This window comes from Marmota marmota, unplaced genomic scaffold (assembly GCF_001458135.2).
Source record: "Marmota marmota marmota unplaced genomic scaffold, marMar, whole genome shotgun sequence".
Lineage (NCBI taxonomy): Eukaryota > Metazoa > Chordata > Mammalia > Rodentia > Sciuridae > Marmota > Marmota marmota.
The window spans coordinates 10,552,704-10,562,375 of record NW_025999983.1 but is presented as its reverse complement, the minus strand read 5'-3'; positions in this window follow the sequence as shown (position 1 = coordinate 10,562,375).

Sequence of the window (9,672 nt, the reverse complement as noted above, 5' to 3'; positions counted from 1 at the left end):
ATTTGTTTCACTTAGCACGATGTTTTCAAGGTTAATGCATATTATACTATGTGTCAGAAATTCTTCCCCTTTTGAGAGACTCTTTGCCACCTGCACCTCAGAACATTAGTTTCCAGGGTATATAAAGAACTCAAAAAACATTAAAAAAAAAAAAAAAAAGCAAATGACCCAATCAATAAATGTGCAAAGGAACTGAAGAGGTACTTCATAGAAGAAGAAATACGAATGATCAATAGACTTGAAAAAATGTTCAATATCTCTAGCAATTAGAGAAATGCAAATTAAAACTACATGGAGATGTCATCTCACTCCAGTCAGAATGGCAAGTATCAAGAATACAAGTAACAATAAATGTTGGCAAGGAGGCTGGTGCGGTGGGAGGCTGAGACAAGAGGATTGTGAGTTCAAAGCCAGCCTCAGCAAAAAAAAAAAAGTGAGGCACTAAGCAACTAAGTGAGACTCTGTCTCTAAATTTTTAGATAGATAGATAGATAGATAGATAGATAGAGGAGGAAAGGCACACTTATACATGGCTGGTGAGATTGCAACCACTCTAGAAAGCAGTATGGAGATTCCTCAGAAAAAAAATGGAACCACCATTTGACCCAGTTATCCCACTTTTTGGTTTATACTCAAAGGACTTAAATCAGTATACTATATTGACATGGCCACATCAATGTTCATAGCAGCTCAATTCACAATAGCTAAACTATGGAACCAAACTAGGTGCTCTTCAACAGATGAATGGATAAAGAAAATGTGGTACATATACACAATAGAACATGACTCAGTGATAAAGAAGAATAAAATTATGGCATTTGCCAGTAAATGGATGGAACTGGAGACTATTATGCTAAGTGAAATAAGCCAATCCCCAAAAACCAAAGGCCAAATGTTCTCTCTGATAGGTGATGCTGACTCACAATAGGTGGGGGTGGGGGGCAAGGAATGGAGGGTCACTGATTGGACAGGAGGGAATGGGGGGATATGAGGGCAGATAGGAATAGGAAAGACAGTAGAATAAATTGGACATAACTTTCCTATGTTCACATATAAATATATGGCCACTGTATCCTCCACATCATGTACAACCACAAGAATAGGAAGTTATACCACACGTATGTAAGATAGTCAAAATACATTCTACTGTCATTGTTATGGTTTGGATGTGAGGTGGCCCCCAAAAGCTCATATGTGAGTCAATGTAAGAAGTTTTGGAGGAGAAATGATTGGGCTATAGCCTTAACCTAACAGTGACTTAATCCCTGATGGGATTTACTGGGTGGTAACTGGAGACAGGTGGGGTGTGGCTGGAGGAGGTGGTTCACTGGGGGTGTGGCTATGGGGTATATATTTGTATCTGGCCAGTGTATTCTCTCTGTTCCTCATCACCATGTGAGCTGCTTCCCTCTGCCACACTCTTCCACCATGTTTTCTGCCTCACCTCAAGCCCCAAGGATGGAACTGGCCTTCTATGGACTAAGACCTCTGAAATCATGAGCCCTCATATTTTTCTTCCCTAAAATTGTTCTGGTCAAATCATTTAGTCACAGCAGTGAAAAAGGTAACTAAAGTAGTCATGTATAGCAAAGAAGAACAAATTAAAAAAAAAAAAGAAATTCTTCCCCTTTTAAGACTGAATAATATTCCATCATGGTGTATGTACATGTGTATATATTACACACACATATACAAATATATGTATGGATAATTTTTATTATTCATTCATCTGCTCAGGGATGCTTGGGCTGTGAACAATGCTGCAAAGAGTATTTGTGCACAAGCATCTTTTAGAGACCCTGTTTTCGATTCTTTGAGGTATGTGCCTAGGAATGGAATTCCTGGGTCATTCCCTTGATGTATATTTAACTTCATAACTACACTTTTACATCTTGTTCTTTCTGATGTCTCACAATTCAGGAACAAATACTCTAACTGCTTCTTTTAGTGACAATATAGCTATTTGCATTCATTTAATAAAAATCTTACATATTTCCCATCAGAATATAATTGGACAGCTTGAGTGCATAATTAAGGCTATACTTATTGTACGGTGTCATAATTCGGAATAACTCTCACTTAGTCAACTCCGAGGAGCACTTTAGTAAGGACTCAAGGCTGGATTCCATGGGTGGAACCACACTTCTTCCAGCAAGCTGCCCTCGGGCCTGTCAAGACTTGCAGTGTCCCAGCCTGCACGTGGTCAGCAGGTCATTTGTAGCCAGCCAGGACCTGAGGAGACTTGGGGACATTACAGGAAGGGGAATCCACACAAATTTGTAGGCACTGCAGGTAAAATCTGATGGGGATGAATTTCTTGGATTTGGCATCTTTACACACTAGCGTGGAAGAGCAAATATAAACGATCTTTGTTTTAATCTCTGGAAAATAGAGATATAGAAAATCCCATCTACATTCCTTCCAACATCTTCAACAGAGTTTCCCCCCACCCTGGCCTTAATGATTAATGCCATATGACCCTAGATGATTCTAGAATATGAAATGCTGCACCTATGTGGGCCACCAAAGCATAATGAGACCAGCCGTTCTGAACCCAGAACCATCCTTGGAGATAATTCATAAACACAAGGAGGAACTATTCAGAAAAAAAAAAATCCAAAATATGGAAACAGAGGAATTGATAACTCCTGTTCTTGGCCTAGAACATCCACTCACAGGACTGCCCAAGGATTCCCTGACTCTCTTGCTCATATGTGAGACAATGTAAGAAGTTTTGGAGGAGAAATGATTGGGCTATAGTCTTAACCTAATAATTTACTAGTTAGAGGAATTTTGCAAACCTAGACAGATACTTCAATCTGTACAAAAGAAGTAACAATGCAAATTGTCCTAAAACAATGAAAATGAATTTTTCCCTGTGGATAAACAAATGGTTTTAGTCTGGAAGAGGAGATTGCCTCTCAGAGGTGAGAACTGTATTGTTGAGACTGTAGCACTAACTGGTCTCATGCATTAGCCAGGTTCTACGTGATACACAGTCTCTCTTTCATTTAAGTGTAGATATTTCTGCCTCTCCTGTGTCTTTTAGAGCCAGTTCCCCATTCTTTGGTTTCATCATTCATGTCTTACATGAATCCTTGACATGTGCTCACTTGAAAAAAAAAGAAAAGAAAAATTTACAAAGGAATGGCAAGACAGACGGGCTGCATCCCTTCCTGATAACCAAGGAAGCCTAGACTGTCCTGGAGTAACATCTTTAAAGTGCTCACAGAAAGTAACTGTCAACTTAGAAGTTACACTCAGTTCACCTGTCATCCCTGACCTTGGTAAAATACAGACATTCTCAGACACATGGAGATAAAGGGAGGTACGACCCATTAGGAAGAATTAGTAAAGAAAATGTTTCAATGGAAAGAAAAGGAAACTAAACGGAAAAGGATGAGATCCCTTTTTAAAAAAGAAATGGTGGCATTAAAGTCATACAGAGGGGCTGGGGTGGTGGCTCAGAGGTAGAGCGCTTGTCTAGTATGTGTGAAGCACTAGGTTCAATTCTAAGCCTCACAAATAAATAAATAAAATAAAGGTCCATCAACAACTAATTTTTTTTTTAAAAAAAGAATGCTACAGTGAGTAGTCTTTAAAAAATGCATATGGACAGCAATAACATGAAAGGTGGGGAATTAAAAGAGAAGTGAATGCATAGGAACATTTTTTTGTCTTTTGGAAAATGAAAAAATAATGAATTAAATGTGCATTTGTTTGCAAAATTTGTAGTTACCTGTGTATTTTTTAAATTTATGGTTAATAAAAATTTTAGAGATATAATTTATAACTTCCGAACCAGCACAGAGAAAAACAAACAAATAAAAAACTATCCATCTAATGCAAGAGAACTAGCAAAGAGAAAAAGACCAACACAGTAATAGTAAGGCCGACAAACAGTGGGATGAATTATGTCTTGGAAATGATACAGACATCAGTAATCCTAAAAATATAAATAAATTAAACTCATCTATTACAAATGGGATTATCGGATGGATTTTAATTCACTTACTTGGTGGTTTCAAGATATACTAAAGCAAAACCTGGCAGTGAGATTTAAAGTAAAATTGGAAAAAAATATACTCCAGGCAAATATGAAAAGCAATAAAAAGCCAATATAGCAAATTATTACCACACAAAATAGAATTTAAGGCAAAATAATAGAAATAAAGAGCTACACTGCATAATAACAAAGGGAAATTATCCAGCAATAAAGTATGAAAATCATAAAATTACATGCAACTATGCACATAGCTTCCAAATACGCAAAGGCAAAAATTGACAACATTAAAATGCAAAATTGATACACTTCTATCAAACAGAAAGAGCTAGTCAGGAAAATATTGTTAAGGATAAATATTTGGATAGTAAAATTAACACGTTTAAGAAAAAACATGAAATATTTGCAAAAAAATGCTCCAACAACTACATCACAAAAAACCATAATGACAAAACTGATACGATTGAGACTACATTCTCTGATAACAATGTAATTTAAATAAAATCAAACAATAAAGAGATGATTTAATGTATATGACAGAATCTTGGTCTCTTTCCTCAGGAATTACGAAATAATTCATAAGTTAAGAACACAATGAACAAAATGTCATTAAAACTACAATAATACTAAAACTTATTAAATAGAGGTAAAATGTGACTTAGAAAATATGTGGCCTGAATATATTTTTAAATGAAATATTGAAAATAAATGTACTAAGGATTTAGTTCATAAATATAGGGGGAAATTGGCAAATTCAAGGATAAAAAGAAAGGAATTTTTATTTATATAATATATACACACATATATAAGGATTAATTAAAAACATATGTAAGACAAGCATTTTTAATAAACTAATTTTATAGTACCCAAAGTCTGGCAACATGATTGCTTCAGTTTGAACATGTTTCCCAAGTCAATGTGTTGAAAACTTGACCCCAGCAGATACTAGCCCCTCAATTTTGGACTTCCCAGCCTCCAGAACTATGAAGAAATAAATTTCTATGCTTTATAAATTATCAAGTCTCAGGTATTTTGTTATAGCAGCCCACATTAACTAAGACACTGATCAAGGGGGACAGAGAATAGAGAAAAAACAATTTTAGGAAAAAAGAAAGAGATATAACTATATTTGAGATTTTTAAAGCCCAAAAGGATACTGTCAATAATGCCAATAAATTTGAAAACTTAGTCAAAATGGACAACTAGAAAAATGTGAATCATGAAAATTACTCTATAATGGCAGTGAGTCATAAATTATATAAAAATACTTTTAGTATCTTCTCCAAAACACAGATACCAAGCCCATATCAATTAACAAGTACTCAATGAACAACTAATTTTATATAATATGTAAGGCAATTTCAAACAATAAAAAGGGGATTTCTTTCTAGATATCAAAACAAGACAAGAACAATTCAAAAAAGATAAATTATAACTGAAGATAACAAAAGATGAACAATCACAAGTAAAATGTAAATATCCATAATCCATTAATGTAGCAAAAAAATTTAATCAATAAAATATTTAAAAAGAAAACCCAGCATGACCCAGTAGAATTTATCTCAGAAACTCAAGGACAGTTTGCTATTATAGAAAAACATTCACCCATTATTACATTAACAAAAGGAAACTATATGGCCACCCAGTACATGAAAAATAGAGTTTAATCAAGTTCAACAGCTCATTATAATAAATATTCACTATACTAAAAGTAGAAGGTAGCTCTTTTTAAGTCTTAAGATAACATACTGTTATCCTTTTTTTAAAAAAATCATACATGGTACTGGAAGCTTATTATTGAAAAAAACAATAATGATTTTAACAAAATTAAATTCAAGAAGATTTGCAAGAACTTTATTAACATTCATCAAAACTGCTGGATTCAAGTTCATCATCTAAAAGTAGAAGTTTTTCTCTGCAATAGAATAAAATATTATCTTAATGCAATAACTAAAAACAGCAACTAAAGTCTACTCCATAAATAACTTCCATTTCTGTCTGGAAGCCCATGGCTTTTATTCTTCGTCGTCTACATTCATCAGTTTTCCCAGGAAGTGTTTGGAGAGATTTCTTCTCAATCCTCCTTGGAACTGTGAGCCTTTTCCATCTCAAGACTGTCTTCCTGAGCTTATAGATATTTTCTTTTAAAATTTGTTTAGTCAGATGAATATCTAATATTTACACATTAGATGTCCTGGATCTATCCCTATCTCTTTTCCCTCATGGTTTCTGTCTCTTTGTAGCTTCTTTTGAAGTTGGAATGATTAAGGCAGTGGGATACTAAAAGCAGTGATAAAATTATAGATAATTATAATAACGAAGAAGCACAAGTAATAAACCCAAATCCACTGGGAAGTTCGGCCCGTAACAGGGATGGAGCCATGAGCAGGCAAGTTTACACGTTTTAGACTTCTGTGTCAACTTTAGCAAACCTTGAAAGAGAATTTAATCTTGAGGAACACAGATGCACACTGACTCTGGCATCCTTAGTAGGTCTTTTTGTCAATAAACAGGGGTCACTTACAACCAGACAGGTTGTTTTCAACCACCATGAAAGACCCTGAGTTAGAGTTTACAGAGCCGGCACCACGCAGGAAGTACATTCACCACATCATTTTAGGAAAATCAAATATGTTGAAGCCAGAAATGCACAAAGTGCTGCAGATCATCACCGGTGTGGTTCACATTATTAAAATAAGACCTTTAACGCTCCACATAATATTTATGCAAGATTTATCCATTGTAAGTTCATACAAAATCTACAATGTTTTGTAATAAATTAGGGAAAAGATGATGAGACCACATTGTTCTACAAAGAGGTTCATGATTTAACTGGTAATTTACTTAAAATAATTGTCAAAGTTGCCAATGAGCTACATACACATTTGTTTTTACGAGATGAGAACTGATCATCTATTGAACTTTTCTATTACAAAAATCAGCTCTGTGGGGTGTGGTGACACATGCCTGTAATCCCAGCAACTCAGGAGGCTGAGGCAGGAAGATCATAAGTTCAAAGCCAGCCCCAGCAAGTGGCGAGGCACTAAGCAATTCAGAGAGACACTCTCTGCCTCTAAATAAAATACAAAAGGGGGGAGGGGGGCTGGGGATGTGGCTCAGTGGTTGAGTGCCCTGAGTTCAATCCCTGGTACACCCTCACCCTCAAACTCAACTCTAAGTAGATGGTTGCTACAAAATTTATTTCCAAAAGAAAAAAAAATGCATGTACATGCTCTATCCCTTAAGAAGTAACATAACTTTTTAATGTGGTTGAGAAAAAAAGAAACTGTACTTAAAAATCTCAAATTATGGATTAAACATTTTGAAAACAGATATTTGGGGACGTTTCTGTCCTTATGTAATTTATTACAATGAGAACACAATATATATCTTGTATAAGTGTATCTTCTGTGAAATTTATTATGTTTGCATACTTAAAATTATAGAAATATAATTTTTCTACCCTACCCTATTTCTTTGAGAAGTAATGAAAAATAATACAAATACCTGTAAGTTGGAAATAGGCATTTTTAAAATAGTCCATCTGACTTTCAAAAACAGGAACAGCATGAATTCCAAAAAGTGCAGATGGGTACAGTTGAAATAAATTCCCTTGACAACATTTTGGATGGGATTGTGTAACAGGTGTTTGGTGAGCCCTTAGAAGACAAAATCATCATCACTCAAGGAAAAGTCAGGCTGAGCAAGCTTCCTTTCCTAGATTGAAGGGTGGGGAGGCCTCAGTCACACTGCATCTAGACTTCAGTAGGATATTTGGGGAAAGGTTATAGGATGACATCCTTCAGGGAAATACAGAAAAATGTGGACTGAACACTGGGTATTAAGTGGACTTGCAGCTCACAGAAATGCATGGCCCTAGGGTGTTAATCAAGGAAGGATTATGAGCTGGTAGATTGAGACTCACAGAAATACCTATAACAAGGCATAATTAAAACTCCAACTAACATGCAAATATAAGCAATCGTGCATAGCAAAGATTGCTCATGGTCCCCCAACTATTTGCACCTTCTTTCAGATAGTAGAAATTTTGGTGGAACAGATGAATGTATGGTTAAAAAAAAAAAAAAAAAGACTACCTTTCAGCCTCCTTTGCAAGTTGGTGAAGTGTGGATGAAGTTCGTTTCACAGGGTAATAAGGGCAGAGGTGATGTGTTTGGGAGATTGTGTGTTTAGGGGGAAACCCTTCACCTCTTGATCCTATTGCCTAGAATGGGAACATGTGGGTAAGCCATCTCAGCTCTAGGAATGGTGGAGAAATTAGAAATCACCTGCAGTTCAGATCCCACACCCAGTAACACCTGTGAACGCCATCTTGTTGAAGCCACATTATGTTGAGTCTCCACATGAGCACCTGCATCTATACGCTAAGTAACTGTTGATCTGATGTTTATATCTGACTGGCAGAGGACATTAAACTGGGAGGATAACCAACCTGGTCAGTGACATCAGGAGGTCAGCATCTTAAAAGACTGGGAGAGCTGAAACCCATGCGATGCATTTTAACAGACCTGCGCTATGCTAAAATAATCAATTGCATAATGACATAGAGGGAGCTCCACCATAAAAGGAGCTCATGTACTTAAAAAAAGATTTTCACTGACTTCAAAGCTCAGTCTGAGCTTCATCTTAGGCTGCAATAAGGAGATGGGATTTCACCTTCAATGATGTTCAGAGCCCCACTTCCACTGTTGACCAGACCACACAGAAAACAGCCAGAGGGAAGGTAACCAGGGTGCAAAGTGAAATGCAAACAGCAGACCCTTGTGGAACCACCGAGCTGCCCGGGGCATGTGCAGGAAGCCTCTCCTGTCCCACTCGCCTTCCTGCATGTCAGGCTGGATCACTGCCTTCCCACCACTCGGCCCCTTGCAAACTCACGGCCAATGACGCCTTTCCCTCATGACAGTAGTGTCATTTTGATCACTCAAAACCATTTTTCACTATCAAATATTTCCATCTTGATGAAGAACAGCTGTGAGGAGACGCTTCAGCATATACCTTTGGTTTCTGAACCCAATTATCTGGTAACAAAACTTAATAAATAAAAATGGAATTTCCGGTTGAAGCCAGAAGCTGATATCACATTCAGCTCAGAGGCTCTCGGCTCCTCCCGTCCAGCCCAGGCCCACGGTTCAAGGGCGTGAGCTGTTCTGGATCTTTCTCCCCTGGCTCTTTCCATTCTCTTCTCCCATGCCCTCTGCTGCTTCAGGGAGAGCAGGTCAGAACAGGGTGGGGACAAATGGACATCAAAGTCTTCTCATTTATCTGGAGCTGTGGGTGCTCTCTCTTGACTCATGCCAGCTGGCTGTCCTGTGCTCCTTGGTGGCAGAAGTCCCAGCCCTGGCCCATGCACAGAGCCAGTTCAGGGTTTCTCAGTGGTCCTCCTAGCACTCTGTAAGCTGACCATTCCCATGTCATGGACTCTGTCTGAATGAGCCCCGCATGTCCCCCATTTTCTATGATGTGGCCCACAGGCTGGGAATGCTCACATGGGCAAGGCTCACCAGGTGGCTGTCCCCACTCCCTTCATGGCCCCAAACATGGCCTTATGATTCAGACACTAGAAGCACAGGCTGCTCTCTCCCTGCTTCCCCACCACAACTGTCACCACTGGCAGAATCCTCCAAGCAGGATGAATGCCATCTCAT